Here is a 26,081-nt window from a genome sequence, read left to right as displayed (position 1 = left end):
TAGGTTGTGAGCCAGATCCCCAGTTGAGGGTGCGTGAGAGGCAACCACACATTGATATTTCTCTCCCTCTCTTTCTCTCTCCCTTCTGTGCTCTCTGGAAATAAATAAGATATTTTTTAAAATTCTCTGCCCATTTTAGAATTGTGTTACTTGCCCTTTTATTGTTGAGTTGTTCTGTATCTATTCTGGATATTAGTCATTTAAGATATCTGATTTGCATAAAATCTTCTCCCATTCTGTAGGTTCTCTTTTCACTTTCTTGATGGTGTCCTTTGAAGCACAAAGTTTTTAATTTTGATGAAGCTCTACTTATCTATTTTTTTTTTTTGGTTGCTTATGCATTTGATATGATATCTAAAAAGACACTGCCTGATCCAAGGTCATTAAGATATATACCTATGTTTTATTCTGAAAGTTTTATAGTTTTAGCTCTTATAGTTAGGTCTTTGGTTCATTTTGAATTAATTTTTGTACTTGGTGTAAAATAAGCATGCAACTTAATTCTTCTTCATGTATGTGGTTATAAAGTTGGCCCAACACCATTTGTTAAAAAAACTATTCTTTCCCCTATTGAACTGTTTTGACTTGCTTTTCTATCTTAATAATTTTTAGTATTCAGAAAAAAATAACATCTTAAAAACAAAATTTTCATTTCTTTTTTAATTTTACAGACATAATTATTAAGCTAAAATTGCACATAAAGTACTGAGTGAGAAGATCTGATGACCTGACATGTATATACATTTCTGCAACCACAGCGACAATAAAGGTACTGAGGATTTCAATCACTCCCAAGTTTTCCTCTCGCCTCTTTGTAGTTCCTTCTGTCACTACAGATTGGCTTGTATCTTCTAGACTTATATAAATGGAACCTACAATATATATTTTGTTTTATTTTACATCTTTGTTGAAATTATTCAAATATTGTGGTTCAAATACAATTACATTATTTTTTACTGATTTTTTTTTAGAGAGAGATTGATTTGTTTTTCCACTTATTTATATATTTATTGGTTGGTTCTTGTATGTGCCCTGGCCAGGGATCAAATCAGCAACCTTAGTGCATGGGGCCAACACTCTAACCAACTGAGCTACCCATGAAATTATTTTTTAATCTTTAAATCATTACTGTGACTAGATCATGTTGCTAATACACCAAAATATCTGGATTATAATAATTAGTGATTTTCCTGAAATAAAGTAAATAATTTTATAGAATTTCAAAGTAATTTAAGAATATATCTTCATTTTACTTTATTACTCATTCAAACATCATAGCCTACCAAAAGAATACTAAGAAATGTAAAAAAATACTTTAATCACCTTCAATACTTTGCTAATTTTCAGTTTTTTTAAAAACCATAACTTTATTTCCTAATTTGTTGTTATGAAGGTTTATTTGGGAAGATAAGAGCATATTTTAACATTGGTTAGAAGTAAGATATGTAGAACTCTATTTGTGCTTTAAAAGCAGGATGGGATGGCAATGTTCTGTTTCTTCATAAAGGTGTTCATAATTATCCTTCAAACCATACAGGTATGTTTTTGCACTCTCTGTACATAGGTTACATTTCCCAGTAAAAGGAAAAAGCATGTCAGAGGGCCACGATATGTAACTGTGATGAGAACTATAAATCTTTCAACTAAACTTGGTATAAAATATGGACGAGATGGAGTCAATATGCTCACTTTGTTTATATATGAATCCAGCGTTTGGAGGATTTGAGTCAAGCCATACAACTCTCCAGAATCTTTCTTCCCTGAGGCAACCGGAGACCTGTGTACATCAACTCCAGCACTGTTAGAAGAGCTGGGAAGGATCCAAGGGAAAAGAACATCCAAACAGCACCCGGCCACCAGGCACAGGGCCAAGGGCTTTCCATATACATATCACTTAATCCTTGTAGCAACTCTGCCAGTCAGGGAATACTAACTCCATTTCAATGGTAGGAAACCTGAGGCTCAAAAAGATTAAGTAATTCTCCAAAAGGCCACAGAGCAAGTTGGTAGAGTGCTAGCTGAAGGCCAGCTCACTGAATTCCCGCATCAAATATACCAAATTCACTGATTTATTAACAGTGGAAGGAAGATCTGGGATCTGGAAAGACTAGCAAACCATCTTGATGAATAAGACAACCAGACTAGGGGTTCAAAGACCAGACTCTAATCTCAGCTTCTTGATATCACATACCTCCCTGACTGAAATAACACTCCTGCCATCACTAAGTAATATAACTTTTCTGAATTATCTTAAGTTTTCTACGATGTTAGTGTATTACCTTTTTTTAAAAAAAGGTCTTATTTATTTTTAGAGAGAGAGGAAGGGAGGGAGAAAAGGAGAGAAACATCAACATGTAGCTGCCTCTCGCGCACCCTCAACTAGGGACCTGGCCCGCAACCCAGGCATGTGCCCTGATCGGGAATCGAACCAGCGACCTTTTGGTTCCAGGATGGTGCTCAGTCCACTGAGACACACCAGCCAGGGCTAGTGTATTAATTTTATAACTAGAAAAAGCCTTTGTTTTACTTTATGCTTACATAATATTTACCATATGCCAGATTTAGTTCTGAGTGTTTTATAAACATTAACTCATTTAATTCTCATAACAACCCAATAAGGAGGGAATTATTAGTATCCCCTTTTTACCTGAGGAAGCAAAGAGATTAAGTAACTTGCCCAAGATTACACAGCTAATAAGTAATCCAGCCAAGGACTCAAACACAGGCAGTTTAAATCATGCTGTTACTAACTACTATACATTGCTGCCTATTAAAAAAACAGGTTATCCTTGTGAGAGAAAGCTACTCTAGCATCCTAGTGCATCCCATCAGAGCAGAGATGGGCAGGTGGGCATGGAACCCAAGTTTGGGGCCCAGAGAGGGAAGCAGGAAGGAGGTGCATTCCCAGAAACGGAGGTCCCTGGCAAACAGCAGCAGCAAACGTGAGCAGCCTTTCTGCCTGGCAAGGCTGCAGCCTCCCTGAGGGCAGATGTAATGTTTGCCAGGCAGCAAGGCAGCTCTACACACGCACCAGGATGTCCGGAGCAACCCAGCAGCTATTCAACTGGAGTGCCCCAAAACAATGGCTTGGGGAAAGATGCTTCTTTCTGGGTACTATTTACATGTAAACACAAAAGAAATGGCCACATGTCAGTGAATGGTTCACTGAAGACTGTCACACACACAAAAAAAAACAAGTTTCCATAGCAAAGAAGAAAGCCTTTATGTGAGCCTAACAGGAAGGTATGCTCTCCAGGAAATATCAATGTGCTGACTCCCCCACATCCCCCAGCCACCCACCGCACCCGCCCCTCGGCCTATATATATCGTCCAGGACCAACATCTGTCTCACATTTCTGTTATGACAAAAGTAAGGGGGGAAAGTTTTAGAGCACACACCAGCAAGTATTTTAAAGCAAACTACATATTCTGATATAATGATGTGTCTCATAATTAAATATCCCAGTTCAAAACTGCAGCGTAGGCATCCTTGATTTAAGGCATAATGGCCTAAACTTACTTAATATAAAACCTGATTTTGGAATTCTAATCTGTCTAAATTATGTTCCCAGGGATTGGCTGTGTAAGATGACCTCAATCAGATCATTTGTGTGCCCCCCCTCAAAAAAAAATTACATTGGATTTTAGTATTTTATAAAGTAGAAAAGAAGCAAGTGTCTCTGTCAATTGTCTCAGGCCATCCCCGAACTGGTTTAACAGGATTTCTACTTTGCGCCATTGCCTTTCACTCAAATTACCTCTTGTCACATTCAGAAGCACAAGAGAAAAGGGCAATTTGGATGGGAGAGCAATCAGCAAAGATCCTGAATATGCAATTCCACCTTGCCGGTGTTGCTGGTGTGTTCAGAGTAGATCATGGAGGGCTTATAATGACAGTGGCTAGTCTGTAGGTACACAAATCTGAAACTTAAAACCACTTTGAACTGAACTCAACTTAAATACAGAATAACATCTTTATCACTAAAATAGCATTTGTTCTTCCAGTCTGATAAAAGTGCTTTTATAACCAATAGATAACGATTAAAGCCACTGAAAAGAGCAAACCGTTGATAATTCTGACAAACAATGATGCACTGCCTATTCACTAAAGCTTTACCCTCAATTAAAGTACCATATCAGATAGGGAATGTTTTTCCTCTTCTGCAACACTGAACTCAAGCAGCTTGTTAGTTTCACATCAGTTTCAAATCACTGTATTTTTCCACTTCCCCTGACTACCTTGGAAGCGTGACAGGCTACATGGAAAGATGAAGTCTTTCCAAGGTCCAAAAACACAGCTGCTCCTTCCAAGGCCAGCTCCAAAACTGACGTGGCTGACTAGTAGACATCACCCCAATCAATTATGAATGCCTTGTAGCCCTTTCACGTTCCAGTCTTTTCCTTTTCACTGGATAGATTTACAGCTTAACTCTAAAGCCTGTTATCGCTTATTGTTAAGTGAAAAATTAACAGATACTATAAGTATGTACAAATTATACACAAACATAAGAACTGCAAGTGATGTGAAAAATAAAAAGTTAATTTGGGGGTAAAGTCTTTCTTGACTTGCAAACTTCTATTATTAATAATAATACTATATTGTTTTACAATAGAAAACCACCAAAGAGGTAATAATCACAATCTGTCACTGGTAAACCCCTTTCTATAAAGGACAATACATCTCTGTTCTCTCCTCAAGAAATACCCTTACTGCATTTCACTTAATGGTATACAGGTACAACGCTTCAGAACAGAAAGGCTTATAGCATGGTGCTATGAATTCTGTATTTCTTCTAAAAGTAGCTGGTATTGTCCTGATTAGCTAGTCTACATACCCCAACAGAAGAGCACCACCACCCTCCTTCTATCAGTCCATAAATCGTCGGCGGCGGCAGCCGTCAATCTCGAGAGACGATGGTGTAGCTTCTTAAGAGTCCATCTGCACCGCCGAGAATGGTTGTGCAGTCCGACTCGGGAGTGACACGGTATCTGTCTCCTCCCGTGTTGAATCGACATCTTGCGATGACGCTGGAGTGTCCTCTCCAGTGAAGCTGAAGCTACAGAGCCTGGGCAGGGTGATATGGAGGGTCTGCTGTTGCCCATGCAGCAGACCCCCCCTCTCTTCGCAGCTGAAGGGTCCAAGGGAAAGACGGAGTCAATACAGCTTGGTTTCAGTAAATAACTGTATAATAAGAGTATGAAGATATGAACACAGTCTTTAGTTTAGAGTTAAGCATGGGTTTGAGTCCTGGCTTCACTGACCTGCTCTGGGACCACAAGCAGATCAATTAACCTCTCAGTGCCTCATTTTCCCCATCACTAAAATGGGAAGGACAGTAGTATTGTACCTACCACAGAAGATTTAAGGATTAGTAGAATAACGTAGGTAAAAGAGTTTGTAACTATCTCTCAGTAAGCATTCAATAAGTGTTAGCTACTATAATAATTATTATTATAATGTTAATTGATTAACATTGAACTGATGGGATGATTCAGAGAAACGAGAAACAGACTTAGAAAGGACTGGAACCCTGTCTGGAGAATAAAACAGAAAGATATCACTGCCCCTTTTATCCTTCTATAGATGAGGAAATCTGCCAATAAATAGTCTCAGACTACAAAGCCAAGGTGGCAGCATCTGGGATTGCACAGCCTGAATTCACCAACCTAGGAGAGACATGACCCAGCCCATGGAGGCTCACCTATGCCACCTAAAAGAGCCATAGTTCAAACCACTCTGTGCACAGCAGGATCTTGCCTTTTTCCTCCATGCCCCTACTTCCTCATCTCTAGTTTGTATCCAGCATTCAGAAACAGCTTTTTTATCCTTTCCCCCAGTCCGCCTCCACCCTCCACACCCTTCAGATGTCAGAAAAGCAGATTTCTCAATAGATAACTTCAGAGATGACTGCAGGGAGAATGTGTGACCAAGAGCCTCCATTATCACATTAGGAACAGCCAGCAGAAGCGCTTCAGGGCTCTGCCTGCTAACATGCCAGGCATTCGTTTTATGACACCGAAACTAGAAACTACAGGAAGAAAATGTTTCACCCACACTTTTGTTTCCTTCATAGCACCTGGCCCACTGCTTGCCCGAAGTCAGACATATCCCTCCCCTGCTCCAAACCCCACACTTGGGAGAAACCCAATCTCTTTACTCAGGCCTACAGACCCTACGCAATCCGGCCCTGCCACCTCTCCACACAAGACAATGTCTTCTCATCCCATGCCACCCTTGTAGTGCCTCTCAGCCTCTGCTCTTTGTTTCCCTCCTCTTGGAGGGCTGTTCTGCCAGACCTCCTTATGGCGATGGCCACTTGGGTCTGAGATCAAATGCCACTTTCTCCAACAGGACTTCCCAAACTAAGAGTGCCTTTTTCAAACACTGTCCCCATTTACTTTCTTCAAAGAATTTACATGAAATTCTTATCAACTCATTTACCATTTCTACCACTAAAATGTAAATTCTATTAGAGTAAGGACCCTAACTGTCTAGTTCACCATCATGTCTCAGTGATTAGCACACAGACAGGGCTCTCAACTTTTGTTGAGTTAAATAAGTAATAACCTGTGGAGATGATAATGCTACCCAGTATTTATTGATTGCCTACTACGTTGATTGTCCACTCTTTCTAAAGACTTTCTATTCATTATCTCATTTAAACTCTCCAACAACCTCACAAAGTCCCCCATTTTACAAACTGGGATGCCAAGGTGTAGAGAGATTAACTTGCTGTAAGGTCACTATGGTAGTAATGGAAGAGCCAGGATTCTGGTCTTATTCATAAAAGAATATATAAGAATATAAAAACTCATATTCTTAACCACAGTGCTATACCAACTCCACCTCAGATTTCTTCATTTGTAATATGATAATAACCATGTCTTTTCACTAGTCTTAACAGGTTTATGGTGAGGAGCAAATATGTAAAACACTAAAAAGTATAAAGGGTTATGCCAGTGTACTACAATATCTTAAGTAGTCACAAATTGCCTAACATGAATCTAACTAGGTCAAAAAGAAATGCAGTAGCCCAGGCTGGTGTGGTTCAGTGGATTGAGCCTGTGAACCTGGTTCAATTCCCAGTCAGGGCACATGCCCGGGTGGCAGGCCAGGTCCCTGGTTGGGGGTGTACAAGACACAACCGATCAATGTTTCTTTCCCTCTCTTTCTTACTCCCTTCCCCTCTCTCTACAAATAAATAAATAAAATCTTTTTTAAAAAAAGAAATGTAGTAAGCAAAATTCTTTAATCTCAGACTTCATAACTGGCACAGCTGTCGGCAGTAGTGTGACTGTCACACTCCTACATATGAGTATATTTCAACATAAATCAATGCATGTTTTACCCACCTACCCTTCGGCAGCAACCGCCTAAGTATGAATGAAGTATAGGAACAAGCTAACCAAAGGGTTAGTGTCAAAAACAGGACCTATAAATACCAAGAAAACACTCCCAGTAAAGTCAGATTCACCTTTATAGCTAAACACCAGCACGTTGGGGTCCTCATTCATCATATGGAAAAGAGCGAGAGAGAGAGCAAGAGAGAGAAAGAGAGAGGAATGGAGAATATACCCAATCTGCAACACTGTTTTGGATAGTCTTAAAAATCTCTTACACTAGGGCTTTAAGATAATTCCCACTAAAATAATAAGCAATTCTTAACTCTAAAAAGAAGGCACTATTGATTATAATTCTGACATTTATGACAAGTATTACATACATATAAACACATAAACAATAACATATGCGTGTGCCTGTGACTGAATAAGGCCACTGAGGTGGGTCGCCCCAAACGTCCTTGGCTTGGTGGAAACTCACTGTCCAGCAGTGGTCTCAGGATCGCGGATGAGAGACAATAAGTAAGCCAAACACTGTATTTTGTCTGGGAGGAGGAAAGGCGGTTGATCTCTCTAGTGGAGAAGAGCCTGATCATGCCATCCAAGCTCCTTTTATTGAGGAGGGTATCCAGGAGATACAGAGTCAGGATACACAAATCATCAATCAATTCCAAATGCTTGGATTACTGTTAACAATCAGTGACTACTGTTAACAATGCAAGAAACACAGTGAACATTCTGGGTAACAGTCTGTTAGACAATCTGGCACTATGTGGACATCAGGTGCAAAGCTTTATACACATTCTAGGTATTTAATGTTAGAGAGGGTCTATTGGTAATTTAAAAGATGAGAAAAACAGAGCAAGCTTCAAAACAGACTGGGCATTCTTTAAATCCAATTCCCACGGGAACCCCCTGAATGGGCTTTTGGGTCATGCCCATCTCTAGCCTTCCCAGTCTTCCAGTCAAGACTCACAGGCATCCCGGGGGTGTCTAGCTTGCAGCCGAGCTACAATTTCTGAAACCACATAGGGCGGTCCTCTACAAGCCACTACTGATTCAAGTTAGTAAGTGCCATGCCTGTCTTTGCAAACAATTTATAATGTAAAACAGTATACCAGAGTATTCAATATAGAGCAGAAGGAACGTGGAGCTTGAAGTCCAAAGATACAGGTTTGCGTCCTAGGTTCTCCAGGTACCTCCTGTTACATATAGTCAATTCGAGCCTCAGCTTCCTCATCTGTACAGTGACAAGGATAATAATATCATCCTATATGTTGGTGAAGTTAGGATTAAGGGTGTCATTTATGTAAAAATACACCAGAAAGTTTAAAGCAGTAAACAGACTTCACATTTTTTATATAGCAATTGAAAGCAATTCTAACAGCAAATACGCAATATAAAGACCAACTTTTAATGCTATTCAGGATTGAAGAGAGTTGTAAAAAATTATTTAACCACAGAACTATCCAAAAAGTTACACTCCCTTCTTCAGACCATCTTGAAAAACTTAGCAGAGGCAAAGGGATTCCAAGGGTACTTTGATGAGACCCGGAGAGAGTAGTTTTTTGGTGAACTCATCAAGTCACGTAGTTTTTTAATGAGTCCAAACTTAACATCTTAGTGTAAATGTGTCCTTTTTTGAAAACATGACTTTCCAGAAATTTCACGGGAGGTAAGTGATAACCACTCCATGTCTTTCACATCATTTAAAAAAACATACTACCATTTCTACAAAAACTGACCCCAAACTACTCCCATTAGCCCTGGAGATGAACTGATTAAATTCTCTGTAATTTTAATAACACTGTTGTTAAGGTTGATAATGTGAGCTTTAGTGTGGTTAGTTATAGAAGCAGGAACATCTTTGAATTATAATAAGTCTCCACAGATTTCATAATCTATTTAGATCTAACTGAGGAATTTAGAAACAAAAATAAAGACTAATTCAGGGTTTAAACTATTTTATTAATAAAATTTAAGATATTTTAATAAAATATTTTTCTAATTTTATTTCATCCTCCCAGTATAGCAGGACTAAGGTTAAAGTATGACTATCTTTAATTAATTGTGCCATTTAGCCACCAGCACTTATCATTTAAAGTCTTACTAATTAACAATGAGGAAAATGTCCAGATACTGTGCAATAAACTGAACTTGAACTCTGACAGTTATTAATGGAAGAAATAGCAGAGGTAGGAAAAACAAACAGTTGATAGTTTATAAACTGTTTGTTTTTCCTATAGAAAGCCTATAAAGAACATTTTCTACTTCATGTTTTCAGAGATTTATTTTTATATCATACAAAAGATCACACTAAAAATTGTTACTACTCAATAACCTAAGCTAGAATAAAGTTTTAGGGGTTCAATGAAGGAAAAGCACTCTATTGGGGAAAATAAAAAAGTTTTAAAGTTTTTTTCAAACTGTAAGTACAAAAGCTTATTTCTCAGCCATCAACCAACCCCAAATAATTAGGCTCATATAAGCAGATAAAAGGCTATAATTTAAGAAGAGCTGACAGCATAGGATCCTTTGCATTACTGTGGCCAATTCCATCACCCAAAGTTTACTTACTTCATTAGCATCTAAAAAGCCAGCCCACCGCTAACCAAGAACTCCTCCACCTTATATGTTAGGATAAAAGCATCCTAAGAGCAATTTTCTTTAAGACCTCAAGTCCTTGTTTGGCTGTTAATGTGGCCTCTCAAACTTTCCCACCCCTGACTGCCTCACTTTCCTGCTTCTCCTGATCTAGTACTGACCCCTAACTCTGGGACTTGCTGGAGGTTTTAAAAGGAAAAAAGGGGAGAGGGGTGTGACTTAAGCCAGGGTCTTCCTGATGCTAACATAATGCAAAGCCTACTCTGCCTTCGTGCCTCCTTCAGGAGGGCCTTTAGTGAGGAAGAACCCCTTCACCTGAGTGTCACAGAGTCAGTATGAAGAAGCACCCCAGGGAAACCAGCTGTGACAAGGGACCCTGACTCAGACTCCTATTTGACCCTTAGACCTACATCAGAATATTTAGGAACTTTTACTGTTATTAGTCTATTGGAACACAACAGAATCAGACAAAGTTACTGTCACCCCCTGGCTCTGAGGCTCACACAGTGAACCAAGTAACTGAGGGAGCAGTAGGTCTCCAGCCAGGAGGTCTCCTCCCCTCCCACCCCCCGATTTAGTCCTCACTAAATTAGACCCTGAGGAAGAAGGCAAGTACCAGACACAGCTCTTTCTCCAGAGGGGGCCACAGTCTCAAAACTACACTGACACATACCTGAGCATGGACATGAATTACACAAGTAAATAAATAATTGATGCAGTGAGCAACAAGAGGCTGAAAGGGAAAGGATTCTTTTACGCTGTTGTAACCTGAAGAGACTTCCTTGAAAGCATTAAAACATCCTGGGCCTTTACCTTGGGATTATCGGTTGCTCAGGAGAGAATGATATTTTATAGGGGAAGTGAGTGTACGTAAGGAGAAGAAATAAAAATACAAAAACAAAGTTACTGTGGAACCAGGCAGAAATCAGCCCAATAGGATGATGAAAGGTGGGAGGAATGGTCTTGAGCACAACGGAACCACCTGATGATAAAAACATACGTGGGGAGTAATAAGATCCAGATCACACCGGACTCCCAAAGCACGCGGATCTTTTCAGAAGGAAAGTTAATATGCAACATGTGAGTGAAAGCCAAGTGTAAAACTATTATGCCATGAACTGGTGAGGCAATGTTTATTTTCCAGATGGAATGATTCTCAGTAATGATGAACTTGTACTAAATAAAATAAGTACCTACTGATTATGCCCAGCACTCCTCTCCCAGGACATGGGTGACAACAACTGAGGGTGAGTTCCAACCATGCACAACAGCCTACAACAGAACCCACCAGTCCTCTCTGGGGAAGCAGGGAACAGACGCTGTGCTGAGTGAGAGGACTGGATCAGCATCAGGTAATGAGGGCCCTTACCTAAACCAAGGGCTAAGTCTGCATGAAGAGCTGCAGCTGAAGGATCTCAGTTGAACCCTGGGAACTTTGAAGAGATAAAAGCCCAGGGTTCCTCCCCAGCCAACCCACTGTGGAGAAAGGAGTTCTCACTGGTGGGCAGTCCAGCAAGCATTCAAGTTTCTCTTACCTGGAAAATCAATGACCAGAGTCCAGCCAGAATCTGTGCTCCTTTCTGAGAGTCAGTAGATTGGCTTCCACCTTTACAACCCAAATCATTGCCTTCTTTGTCCAGGCAGCTGAGGTGGGTTTCTAGGGAATGTTGAGACATGGACTAGACTCAAGCCAAGGGGCAGAGTCAGGTCCAGGTTCAGAACACCCAAGAGTAAGATACAGAGGCTCAATGAGGGGAATGAATGAAAGGCCACAGCTATCAAAGCTGGAGGACTCACAAGCAACAATAAGGGCAAGCCACGGTCAAAAAGCCAGACACCAGGAAGCTAACGAACAGAGGGGCAGGTAAAAACTCAGCTTGGAGAAGAAATTACTCCTGGTATTACATGCTCAGTAGAGTAAAGATGTGTGGTAGCAGAATGTACCATTTAAAGTGGAAATATCATATTCAGTGGGATTACTCTTCTGACCAAAAAGCTTCACAGGTCTGCTTTATTACACATCCCATTTCTCCATGCTTGTTTGATTCAACTATAAAGAGAGCTCATTTTTCAATTTGAAATAATCAACACAGAGGCCACTAACACTGTGCAGTCACAGTAAAAAAAAAAAAAGTTTAATTATTAGTACGAACTTTACTATTACCATTATGCTATGCAGTACCAGTTTTGTTTTGTTTTATTTTCTTTATTTTCATTTTTGTAGGCTGGGAGGTAAATGAACAGCGCTATGATTTCTTTCCAATCATCTCTCCTAAGTCTGTGTTTCAATGTCCGAAAGTTTAATGAACAGAACAGGGAAGCTGCTCAACTCAACACTTCGGAATGCAATGCCAGTTTTAAATGCAAATATAAGAAGATTTAACTCATATGCAAAATCGCCTAGGTTATGAAACTTGTATTTCATAGCTCATTCCAGAGGCACCTCAAGCCAGCCAGAGGAGACAAATCCAGGCCAGACTTAAGAAGACTAGGAGGAACAAAGGGTATCCCCCTGCATGTCGCCAACAAGGATACTCATGGGAAAAACGCAGATTCTCACAGGAGCAGTGGGTGGGGCTGGGTGGGGGGTTCTGCTGCAAGTATATGCTCAGGCCTGAGGCTGCCAGGTTTTCCTTGCAACTACCCACTAGATCAAGACCATAGGGAAGTAGAGCCAGGGATCTCTTCTGCGCATTGGCCAGGCACAGCAATCCATAGTATATAAGGGATGCCCAAGGGTCTTTAAAATGCCATACCTGGACATACTAGGTACCCAGATTAGGGGTGAGCTAGGGGCTGACCTACATGCCAGCAAGCTACGGGACTGGAATGAAGCTGGCCTCCACCACTACTCCCCACACCATTGCCAAGACACAGGCACCTGACCCCAACCCTCTCTAAACCTCCTAGGTCCCAGCAGGAGATGAAGGGTGTCAGCAACATGGGCATCCTCCTCCTCAACAGGACCCAGGCACCCCCTCTGGTGAAGGGATGTAGGCAGGGCCTGGGCAAGGGGAGAGGCAGAACTGCACACAGGCAAGACCCCAAACCCTGAGCACAGGCTCCATTGTCCCATTAGACCAGCGGTTCTCAACCTGTGGGTTGGCGACCCCTTTGGGGGTCGAACGACCCTTTCACAGGGTCGTCTAAGACCATCGGAAAACACATATATAATTACATATTGTTTTTGTGATTAATCACTATGTTTTAGTTATGGTTGGGGGTCACCACAACATGAGGAACTGTATTAAAGGGTCGCGGCATTAGGAAGGTTGAGAACCACTGCATTAGACTTTATATACGCAACAAGATCAAATATTAAATCATTAAACATTTCAAGATTCTGACAGCAGAGACCCTTCTGAGCACAGAGCCCTGCATGACTGCATGAGAAGTGGGCCCTCCTTGATTCTCTGCTATAACAATAAATCAAAAGAAAAGGGGTTAGTCTGTAGCTTTCCACAAAGTTGCTATAAATGGAAATAGAAGAATAATGCAGTTTCTCTAAAAATTATGTTCCTCCACATACAGTCGTCGGCAGCCGTCCGTCTCGAGAGACGATGGTGTAGCTTCTTAAGAGTCTATCTGCACCGCCGAGAATGGCTGTGCAGTCCGACTCGGGAGTGACACGGTATCTGTCTCCTCCCGTGTTGAATCGACATCTTGCGATGACGCTGGAGTGTCCTCTCCAGTGAAGCTGAAGCTACAGAGCCTGGGCAGGGTGATATGGAGGGTCTGCTGTTGCCCATGCAGCAGACCCCCCCTCTCTTCGCAGCTGAAGGGTCCAAGGGAAAGACGGAGTCAATACAGCTTGGCTTCAGGTGCGCCGCAGGAGTTGCCGGTGTTGACTACAACGTCAAACCGCCTTAGGGACTCCGGCTCCGGATTTTCTGTCGGGGTTTACTCCCTTAGCCTTTCCCCTGAAGAGGTATGCCGCAAGGCAGCGGAGGTTTTTTGGAATCAGAGTTTTCCTTCTCTGTCCACATACAGTGAAATCTTGATAATGCTGGTTGCCACGGAACTAAACTAATCCAGGCCTACAGGGGAACCAGGGTGCCTCACCTTCTCCAATGGGGGATGGGAAGTATGTGTGCCACTGTATTTCACAGGTTACATTATTTGACACGTGGCTTATTTAAACTGGAATTTTAAGAAGCTAGTTGTATGGTACATTTTAAGATCACGTGGCAATAAACACTCCAAAAACACTTTAAATGAACAAATAATAAACAGAAATATGACAAAACACTGTATTTTTTCCATAAGAGAAATAAAATTCTTACTTGCCTCAGTTCCACATACACAAATTTTTAAAATAATTCCCCACAAAATAAGCTTTCTTTCAGAGTAGTTCACTTTATACCAGAAGTTCTGAAGAATAAGTTACCCTGACACCCTAAGATAAATACTATCAAATAAATTATTTATTTAAATCTCACATTGACCACTCTACAGAGATTGAAATAATCCTAATATCTTGTTCAAATACAAATAATCAATACTATGACATAATGTATATCTTTTTTTTTTTTTTTTTTTTTAAGGCTGTCAAATAATCTATAGTACTTACTGGCTGACCACAAATTAAACTCATCAAGACCAGTGCTTAAATGGCCTATGTGATCTATTTATGGCCAGTTCATGGCAAGATAACTAAAGAAACTAAGAGTGTTTCAAAGTGTTTATAGCAATTTGAAAGGGCAATTTTATTGTCTGATACATCTAGTAATGTATTGGGTTGGCCAAAAAGTTCATTTGTTCTTTTCCATAATATAGTTCTAGTAGCGCTTAGCTGTCTTTAACTTCATTTGAAACTGTTTAGTTAGATTGTGTTGTGATGTATCAGTGTGCATTAAAAAAAAAAAAGACACCAAAATTGGCTAATTTTTGTGTAGCCATTTTAATATTGAAGATGGAAAAAAACAAGCACTGTTTTTGGCATCTTGTGCTTTATTATTTCAAGAAAGGTAAAAACACAACTGAAGTGTAAAAAAAAGATTTGTCCAGTGTATCAAGAAGGTGCTGTGACTGATCGAGTGCGTTAAAAGTGGTTTGCCACGTTTCGGGCTGGAGTTTTCTTGCTGGACATAGACCAGTTGAGGTTGATAGCACTCAAATCGGAGCACTGACTGAGGACAATCAACGTTATACCACGCGGGAGACAGCCGACATACTCAAAATATCCAAATCAATCCAGTTACTGGTCAAAATAAAAAATATGTTCTTTTATTTTACAGAAAAAAACGATATGGACTTTTTGGCCAACCCAATACAATACAAATCCCAAATCATTATGTCTGACTTCTTTTTTTTCTTTTTCAGTCATTTCAGATGTGTACATAATAACAAATTCTAAATGACATTTTACTTTACTTCAATTTAAGGTATAAAACGTATATTGTGTAGACACTGTTAACTATAGAAAAGCATATTTTGAAAATGCAAAGGCTACCAAAATTACCTAGCTCTAAATTATTCCATAAACTAAGTTAAATATGTAAAACAGTAACATGTAGGAAAACTGCCATTTATCAACTCTTAACCTCTGATTTGGAGGCCCATTTTTTGTGTTTTTATATAAATTTGAAAACAATGTTGATGAGCACATTTCACTCTGGGTATATGCCGATATAATTGTAAGTAGACCCAGAGGAAATGTCTTGATTATTTTTCCAAGAATCTGAGAAAGAATTACATGCAGAAAAACAAGAAGCAGAAAAAAATACTTCATGAAACCCAAATTAGGGAAGTTGGAACATCAGTGTTTTTCTCTGAATATCAGTGGGATTCAGCAATGTGAAGATATGTGCAAATCAGCTTTTATGAAAATAGATACAGGCCTTACAGTCATGAGCACAATATTTTTTTTTGGACTTCTAAATATTTTAAGTTAATTTCTACAATTAACACTACTTAATGGTTTAAACTAACTTCCTAACACCTAATCAACTTTAAAAGAAATTTCTTTATCACAAAAATTATGAGTTTGTATATTGAGGAAAGACATCCAAAATAATAAAAGTAAACACCAGGAATGCTACCAATACCATGGTTTCCAAACCAATAAGATTACAGTGTTTTACTGTGGTGTTATTCAGTTTTCAAAACTCCCAGTCCTAGGTAGGGCCTGGATATGATTGAATTTCAGACAACATTATATATATTCATCATAACTGTTCTGCTGTTTTTTTCTTACAGAGCCCTGGCACAAAGGGGATAGCAGCAATTATTTAAGTCCAAAATAAATTCATTACATTTTATTTGTTTTACTCATCCCTTTATACCAAGAGGTGAAAACCTGCTTCTTACTTTCTTATAGTGCTCTACTGATATCCTAAGAATATTTATGGATTTGATTATAAAATCTAAATATAATACAAAATATTCACAAGTCATCCTGCCTGCCAGTACATTATGATTTTAAAATGTCCCAAATGCAAACGAACAGCAACAACAACAATAAACACCATAAACAAGGACAAGAAGCAAATGACACACTGGGAAAAGTATTTGCAACTCCTATTACTGAAAAATAGCTGAGTTTCACAATAAATTAGTAATCATTACAAATCCATCTGTAAAAAACTAACATTCCAGCAGAAAAATAGACAAAGGATAAAACAGGCAGTTTACAAAAAGTACACATAAGTAACTCTTTATACAAGAGAACATCTTCCACCTTACCTATAATAAGAGAGAAAGGCTAGTTATGGTTCTTTCTTTAAAGAATTGTCAAAAAGTGTTAGCATAACTGTGTTGGTGAAGTTGAAGGTAAATTATGCATTCTCATGGAAATGTAAAGTGGTACCAACTCTATGGAGAAAATCTGGTAATACAGACCAAAAAGGACATTATTAGATCAAATGAGAAAACTGGAATATGGATTGAATATATTAGAGAAATGTAGCCATGTCCAATTTATTGGAGTTCATAATTTATTGTGTTCTAAAAAAGAATGTACTACTTCCAGGAAACACACATGCATTTAGGGGAAAAGGGCCAGAATATATTCAACAATTTATTTATTTTAAATATTCAAAAATTTTTTCTCAAATATATGTGTGTAAATGTATACCTACAAACACACAAGAGAGCAAGCAGAAAAGATAAAACAAATGGAGTAAAATGTTAACAAGAGGAAAGGAAGGATTTACAGGTATTCTCTGTACTATTCTCACTCTCGCAACTTTATTTCTAAATAAAAAGGTTTTAAAAAATTTGAAAAAACCACATACCCTTTGACTCAGAATTTTCACCTTTAGGAAGAGTATCTACAAATTTATCAACATATGTTAATAATTTGTATGTATAAAATTAATTATAACATTGCTAGTTAAAGCAAAAGATGTTTGCCAAGGACAGATTACCCACTCAGTCCCCTTAATCTTGGCTTCACTGAACCGCACTTGGCATTAGAGTCATAGCAAAGTCCAACCCCTGTCTTTTTCAGCATGACACCCTCCAGTAACTGTTTGCCTTTGGTCCCATTTCTGTTTGGATTATTCTCATTTGTGGCTTTGTCTTCCCCAGGCCCTGTTTCCTTAGTCAGTTCTCAAGCTGCTTCTCTGGTTGTGTGGGTGAGGAGAGGTAAGTAAAGTTAGGTGCTGATGCCTATTCTCAACAGCCTTGAGCCTTTCACAGCTCCCTTCTTAGTGGTTCCTTGTCAGCAAACAGCACCTGAGATCATTTACCCGTGGGTGCCATATAGGGCTGAGTGAATGAGTAAAAACAGGTTTAAAGCTACCACAACATTCATGAAATTTATTGAGCAGGTTGTATTTTTCTTGTACCATTTGCATTAATTTTTTCCCATTATAATTACATTCCTAAAATTAGAGCGGATTGTCAATAAGAAGCCCTATTAGGCCAATGGCATGAACAACAAAGTTTGTATGTAAATGTTTTACCTTTTTACCTTCAGGTAGCAATATGCATTGATTTTAATATTTAACTTCTTTAATTACTTTATGTATTTTTCATGTTCATTATCATTCTTCTTTGGTGAATTGTCTGTTCATGTCTTTTACCCATTTTTGTTTTGGGATGGTAGTCTTTATAAAAACTATAACTTAGGATGATAGTGACATCAAGTCCAACATTCTGTCCTTCCTGAAAAAGCAGCCCCTAAAACATCAATAATTTGACTCAGCTCTCCCTTCCCTCCTTCTCTCCTTGCAGTACAACAGAAAGGGCATTAGATTTGGAGGCCTAAGACACAGGTTCATTGCTGAGTCTCTGAAATTTATTTATTTACCTATAAAGTGAAGGGTACTTACCTATAGAATGAAGGGCCTGGATTAATTAGTCGGCAAGGCCCTCAAAGGCTAAAGTTCTTTCAGTCTATTGATCTTTTTCTATTCTCTCAATCATCGGTGGCCCTGTTCTATCTATGAGGGCAAGATGATTTCACTGTGAATTATGGGATTCTTTATTTGGTAGCCATAAATCAGTGGTGATGTTAAAATCAAAAAGACATACAGAGAAAAGAAATGATCCTTCATGTCCTCAAAAGATTCAGTTTTGCCCTGGTTGGTGTGGCTCAGCAGATTGAGCACCAGCCTGGGAACCAAAGGGTCACTGGTTTGATTCCCAGTCAGGGCACATGCCTAGGTTGTGGGCCGGGTCCCCATGTGGGGAGCGTGAGAGGCAACCATACATTGATGTTTCTCTCCTCTTTCTCTCTCCCTTCCACTCTCTCCAAAAATAAATAAATAAAACCTTTAAAAAAAAGGATTCAGTTTCTATATACAGTAGTTCCCCCTTATCCACAGGGGATATGCTCCAAGACCCCCAGTGGATAACTCTGAAATCACAGATAGTTCTGAATCCTATATATACCATGTTTTTTCCTATACATTCATACCTATGATAAAGTCTAATTTATACATTGAGCACAGGAAAGAATTAACAACACCACGTGATAATAAAATAGAACAATTATAACAATATACTGTATAAAAGTTATGTGACATGGTCTCTCTCTCAAAGTATCTTATTGTACTGTATTCCCCCTTCTTGTAATGATGTGAGATGACACAATGCCTACGTGACAAGATGAAGCGAGGTAAATAACAGTCGTTGTGACACCGCATGAGGCTACTATAAAGGTCACCTGAACACAAGTATTGTGGTACCAAGATGGCTACTAAGTGTCTAACAGGCGGGTGGCTCCTAACAGGCAGGTGGCATATCGAGTGTGGATTTGTGGCCACACTCAAGAAAGGGATGATTCAAAGTGCTGGCAGGACAAAGCAAGACAGCACACGATTTCATCCCACTATTCAGAACAGTGTGCGATGTAAAACACGTGTATTGTTTATTTCTGGAATTTTCCATTTATATTTTTGGACCGTGGTTGACCACAGAAAACCATGGAAAATGAACGGAGGATAAGGGGGCACTTCTGTTAATAATAAAATTAGTTAAGATTCTACCATCTCGGGGTCAGACCTCAGCTCTGTTGAAGATGTTAATGACGTTATTACAAACAAATAGCTTCAAAGCAAATAATCAAATATTGACTGAAGTAGACATAGTCCAAAAAAGTGGTTTATTTGGTAGTGAAAAACAATAAGCCATTCAAATTGGCTTTGATCCTCCCACTTTTTTTTTACCAATCCTCTTCAATATTCTGATTTCCACACCATTACACTAGGCCAAGTTTCTTCTAAAAGACTAAATTAAATAAATAATCAATATGTGCATTGCTAAACAATCTGGCTTAAAATGTTTGTTTTATCTTCAAAGGGGCCACTTACTTTTAGTTTCCCATTATTGCCCCATCATACCATCTGCCATTTTCTTAAAAAGACACTCAAGTTTTTCTCTAAAAGGCCTACCTCCTCCCAAAAAATAAGTATAAAATGTTTTACAAGTGGTGAGGTGAGAAATTAACTCAAAATTCAACCCCCTTAATGCAGCTTTTTTTCTTCCATATTCCCTTCATCTTCATTTACATTCATGCACATTTTTAGTCAGAGGCATGTGGTATTCCCTGCTCTTTTTGGCATCAAACATTTTCCATGTTGCTTCAAAGCAACTGTTATCATTTACAGTTGCAACATAACCCATAAAGTATTCATTATTTATCTGACCCTTATTTACTTGATCATATTGGAGGGTAGCATTTAAGTTGCCTCCAAAGTTTTGCTTTCTTACAGTAATGGTATAGTGACGATCTCCATGCATATAGCTTTTTTTTCTCATGAGTCATCAATCTCTGATTCCAGGTCAAAAGGTGCAACTATATATATTTGGCATTTTTAAGTAGATTTGCCAACTTTTTTTTTTTTAATTTAAGAGTAACTACTATTAAACACCTAAGTGTGAAACTAAAATAATATGGGATATGAAAATATTCCTTTTTCATGGATATAGAAGGTGAAATGTCTTTAAGGTAGTGTGATAACTCAAACACCTCTTTCTGCCCCTTGATTCCTTACTACTTAGGGCATAATAAGCAAACATTCTACTGCGGTCCTTTTATCTGGTGGTAGGAAGGCAAAACTGAAACACTTTTTAGGTTTTGGTAAAATGGCAAAAAAAAAAAAAAAACTCTGTAAGCTCAATAGCCTCATGACCCTACTTTAAAAGTGTCTATCAGAGCTCACGAGAGACTTCCGGCCACGATGGAGGCACAGACTGACACGCTCTGTCTCCCTTCACAACTAAGAAGGACTACAACTACCACAAAACCAAAAATAATAAGACGTTCCTGAAAATAAAGCTACATGGAAGTCCAACGTATGCAGTCATAAACAAGTGGTGCTCGTCCGGACGGGTAGGAAGTGCGAGCCCGCGACTGAGAAAGATCGAACTGTGCTGGAGGCGGCAGCCGCAGCGGCGAACAGCGGGACCAGGTAAGCAGACACCGGTATTTGGGGGGAGGAGAGAAGCGCCTGGGAGCGGGCCCGGCTGCAGACCAGACCCGTTGGCTCATGATTCCAACACTGGGGAAGGCAGACCCCATTGTCTGGTTCCTCAGCAGAAAGTAACAGCAGGAATCCATCTTGGATCCCTGCCCCCAGGCAAAGCGCCACAGTGTGGTGAGAAAGGTCGCCAGGTTGTGACGAGCATGCGGGGCTCCGCCCAATATAGCAAAGGAGGAGTGACAGCACCCCGCCCAAGAAGGCAAGATAAATAAAATGGTCAGAATGGCAGAATTAATGATTGAAATACCAATCACACAGCTAACAAAAAAACAAATAAAGGCCTTGACCGATGAACAAATAGCAAATCTTTGTGAGGCTCAGTTCAGAGCTATAGTCATAAGACAGCTTACAGACCTAACAGCAGGGCTGAATCAAGACAGGGAAGGCATGAAGGCTAGTCTTGCTGAAATGAACAAAAATACATACAAGACAAGTGGTGAGGAAGGGAAAGCCAGGGATCAAATCAACAAATCGGAACAGAGGGAGGGAACAGTCAACCAGTGCAGAAAGAGGAAACAAAAAGTGAGGAATATGAAGAGAGGCTCAGAAACCTCTGGGACAGCTATAAGCGAATGAACATTCGAATTATAGGATTGACAGAGAGTGAAGAAGAAGAACTAGAAATTGAAAAATTATGTGAAAAAATAATGAAGCAGAACTTCCCTAACTTGGGGAAGGAAATGAACTTACAGGTCCAGGAAGCACAGAGAGTTTCGGATAGGCTGGACCCAGGGAGGACTACACCAAGACACATTATCATCAAAATATTAAAAATTAAGGATAAAGAGAGAATCTTAAAAGCAGCAAGAGAGAAGAGAAGAATTATGTAGAAAGGGGTCCCAATTAGACTATCAGCAGATTTCTCAAAGGAGACTTTACAGGCCAGAAGGGAATGGCAAGAAATATTCAAAGTAATGAAAATCAAAAATTTACAACCATGATTACTCTATCCAGCAAAGCTGTCATTCAGGATAGAAGGGCAGAGAAGGTGTTTCCAGGACAAAGTAAAACTGAAGGAGTTCATCAGATCCAAACCACTGTTATGTGAGATGTTAAAGGGACTTGTTTAGAAGAAGGAGGATCAAAACTATGAACATTAAAATGAAAACTATCACAACAACCAACTGCAGAAACTAGGGATTTGAAACAAAGGCAAACTAAGTAGGCAACGAGAGGGGAGAAAGAATTATAGGTACCGGAAACATATTGGGGGGAGGTCAGTGGGGAGGGGGAAGGGGGAAAAGGGAGGAAGATGATGCAGGAATTAAGAAGCATAGTAGGAGGGAGTGGAGTAGACAGGAAGATGTTGAGAAGAACTATATGCACAACCAATGGGCATGGACTAAGCGGGGGGGGAGCAACTGGAGGTAGTGGGGAGCAGGGGGAAAAGAAATTAGGACAACTGTAACAGCATAATCAATAATAAAAAAAGAAATTAAAAAAAGTGTCTATCAGCTTTCTAGGCTTGATGGTACTTATTTTTGTTCGGCTTGTACAATAATTCTTTTTCTCAAGACCTGGCTCCTTTCTAGACACTGCATGATTCTTAGTTATACATGAATGAATGACATAAAGAATGTATAACGGAGCCACCAAATAACTTCAAAGAACATATAAAAATATTTTCTTACTATTTAATTACTTCTTGCTATTAATAGCAAGAAATAATGCCAGCCAATCCTATTCATTTTGATCATTAAATACTTTCTCCTCTTTTTATCATTATTAACACATGATACATCTTTTAATTCATACACAAAAATGGACACATAGAAAGCCCCCCACCTTCCAACAACAACAACAACTCACTGCTATGGTATGATGGCCATAAGAAAAAGTCTGAAAGAACACAAAATCAAATAGAAAATAAAATGTGATCCACTCTACATAGGTTTTTGCAACTTGCGTTTTAATGTAGCTTTTAAATATGTAGCTTTTCATTATAAAATATTTACAGCATACAAAAAATTGTAGGAAGTCACCAACCACCTTTGCTTAATCTTAACCTTCTGAAATATTTGCTTTAAATATTTAAAAATATAGAGTGGAAACCTCTTGTATGGCCCTATCCTCTATTCCCCTCTTGCCCCTCATAGAGATAAACCACACCTTGAATTGACTATGTATCATTTCTATGCATTTTAAAACATTTTTATTACACAAGTATATTCTAGTAAAATATATTACCTTATGTCTTCAATTCTAAGATCATATTTTGTTCACATGTAACATCTCTAAAATTGGGATGCATCCTTCAACCCATAAAAAAGCATTACGTCACAATTTAATCTGCAGGTTTTCCCCTTTTTTTAGGGTACTTAAAACAATGGTGTATCTCAGACCATGTTTTAGATTCTATGAAATGTGCTAGTACTGTTTTACACTGTTTTAAAATACAACGCAAATGGAATCATATTAGTCATCTTACAACTTCCTATTTTCACTCAATCTTGTTCTTAAGATTTACCAACGTTGTTACATGTATGCAGCACCTTTAAATGTCTTAAGTCACCACTACACAATAAGAGTAGGAGTCATTTAGGTAAGAAGGAAATCCAGTGTTTACTAGTGGAAATGATAACCAGTACGTTCAAATGTGTGCACTTGACTAAAACAGAGGAACAAGCAAGATGGAAATAAGAACCAAAAAAGGAAGGAAAGAAGAAAAACAAAAGCTGCTTGCTAGAACTGTAAGTAGCTGAGAACAGCATACATTTGAATAACTAAACATGATAACTCAGGAATAAAAATGATGACAGGCATTGTTTCCTGGAAATCTGTTGCTATTGCTACTCCAGAGCCCAGCGGAGATGCAACCTGCTCCATGCAGCCAAGCAGGCACTAAGACCGCAGATCTGCCTTTACACAGCTAGCTCCTCTCTCTCTGGACTGCACACCAGCCTCAGGCGGGGCAGGCAGCAGTGATGGAGAAACAAAGTGGCATTTATACAACCAAGTCAGCAGCCTCTGTCTTTGTTTTTCTGATTCTGCCACTCCTCCCTCCACCTCACCTCCTCTCTCCACGCTCCTCTCTCCCTACTCATTGACATTCCTCTTTCTGTTCTTTAGTTGAGGAAGTCCATTTCAAAGACCTATGTCCATTGTCTGCCTGTCTGTCTGCTCTCAGACACACACAAACCATAGTAACCCCTCAGTACTAGCTTTTACTGATGGTACATGAAGAAACTTCCATTACTGGTTCTGAAAACCAAACTCCAGTTTTAGCTTATGGAGAGTTAAAAAGGAAATTTTCTTTTCTCTTTCCATATGATTGCAAATACTTGGCTGGAAGCAGATGTTATATTTTTTAAAAGGGCCTCAATAGGTTTTTCTACAAATACACATCAAGAGCCCTTACCTTTCAGAATCAGGGGACATACTGTGATTATTATTATCATAGGAATGCATTACTTGCTAACTAATTCTTATATGTGTATTTTGTCCCTTTACTTCCATTTAACCATAAGCCAGTTAGGAAAAATGCTACAGTTTTATTTACCTAATACCAGTCAACAGAGAAATTCCCATATTAAGCATTTTTTAAAAGATTTTATGTATTTATTTTTAGAAAGAGGGGAAGGGAGAGAGAAATAGAGGGAGAGAAACTTCCATGCGCAAGAGAAACGACTGCTTGCCTCTCATGCACCTCCAGCTGGGGGCCTGGCCTGCAACCCAAACATGCGCCCTGACTGGGAATCAAACCAACGACCTTTTGGTTCGCAGGCCAGCACTCAATCCACTGAGCCACACTAGACAGGGCAAAGCATATTTTTAAATAAATAAAAGTATTACTGAATTCACTTATAAATGTGACTGTAAAAGAAAAACAGGATTCCTAATTTAATTTATTAATAAATTATATCTTTTTATCTTTAACAAAGGTAATATTATAACCTTGTGTACTATATTTAATATAGGGTAATAGAACCAAAAGCTCCAAGCCACTGTATTGGTTTTCTTTCTCCAAAGCATTACTGTAAACCATAAAATCCACTGGTGTGCTCGTGTTTGGAGCATTCTGCAACTAAAGTTTCTGTTACCTGCTGATATATTTGAAGTACGTTTGAATATAAATTATTGGGACATTCTTTCAACTCTCAAATTTGATTAACTCACTTTCTGTCAAGTTATCCTAATTAACCTGCAGTCTTCAAGCTCAGGATTACTGCTGCCAATTCGGTACAATCATTTGTTTAATGCACAATCTGCTCTAATGCCCTCCAAGATGAAATTGCAAATATAAACCCTTTTTTGATTTCTACTAATTAACTAGACATTGGAATGTGCATGCGCTATAATCTGTATTAATGTATAAATACAAGTTTTGCCTACTTCATGTTAAGCATACAGAAAGAACTTATTAAATAAATTTTTTCAATGAAGGATTTTCATTTGTTCAAAAAATTTATGAATGCCTACTATGTGCCAAGCACTGGACTGGACGGTACAGGTATAATTATAAACATGACAGACATAGTTAGCCCCTGCACTCATGGACCTTACATGTCTGGTAAGGAAAAGGGACACTAACAAATAATTACAACTAAATAGTGAGAAAGCTAATGCCATGCTGCTATGTACAGCACCTGCCAAAGTTAAGCTCAGTACATACTGTTATCAATACCTCAACTTCAAAAATATAAATACTGAATTCAGTAAAGGACTTTGTGGAATTTATAGATCAGGAGTGATACAAAGAGAGGAAAAGAGCTGACAAAGTCATGCTTCAAACTAAAATTGTATTGTAGTGCTGATGGACGCTCAACATTGTGAATGTACTAATGACACTGAAATGTACACTTAAAAACAGTTAAAATGGTATATTTTATGTTAAATATATGTTTATGTTACACAATGTAAAATAACACATATAACTGCAGTTGGTTGCTAAGTGTTTCATCAACTTCACCAAAGGCTTAAAACACATGAGTACTTCCAGGTCTCGGATGGTGTACTAAACGGTGGAGAGAAGACGCAGTCAGAAAAAAACAACTGTAAAAGGAAAGAAAGCATAAAACAACTTCCCTTTGATTCTCTTCTAGCTTTCAGTTCACCTTCCCTGCTCACATATCAGGCTGCAGAACAGTTGGGGGTGCGGGGGTAGTCACAATCTGAAAAACTGGTTTTACTACAAATTCATAGTTTCCAATCTTGTTTGAGTTCCTAGAACTGTTATCATCCTTTTCCTTATCACTAATCAGCTCC

The 26,081-nt window shown here is 38.9% G+C and overlaps 1 protein-coding gene and 1 non-coding gene across 2 annotated transcripts in view; both read right to left on the bottom strand.

The window, feature by feature from the left end:
• SLC16A10 (solute carrier family 16 member 10) overlaps positions 1-26,081 on the bottom strand; it is a 109,389-nt gene that overhangs the window by 63,976 nt on the left and 19,332 nt on the right.
• On the bottom strand, positions 12,162-12,289 carry LOC150007617 (small nucleolar RNA SNORA36 family). Its single transcript, XR_016512133.1, has one exon. It is a non-coding gene; the product is annotated as a small nucleolar RNA SNORA36 family (small nucleolar RNA).

The sequence above is a fragment of the Furipterus horrens genome, unplaced genomic scaffold (assembly GCF_987537825.1).
Source record: "Furipterus horrens unplaced genomic scaffold, mFurHor1.1.pri manual_scaffold_6, whole genome shotgun sequence".
In the NCBI taxonomy this organism is placed as follows: domain Eukaryota; kingdom Metazoa; phylum Chordata; class Mammalia; order Chiroptera; family Furipteridae; genus Furipterus; species Furipterus horrens.
This window is presented reverse-complemented; position numbering and strand designations above follow the sequence as displayed.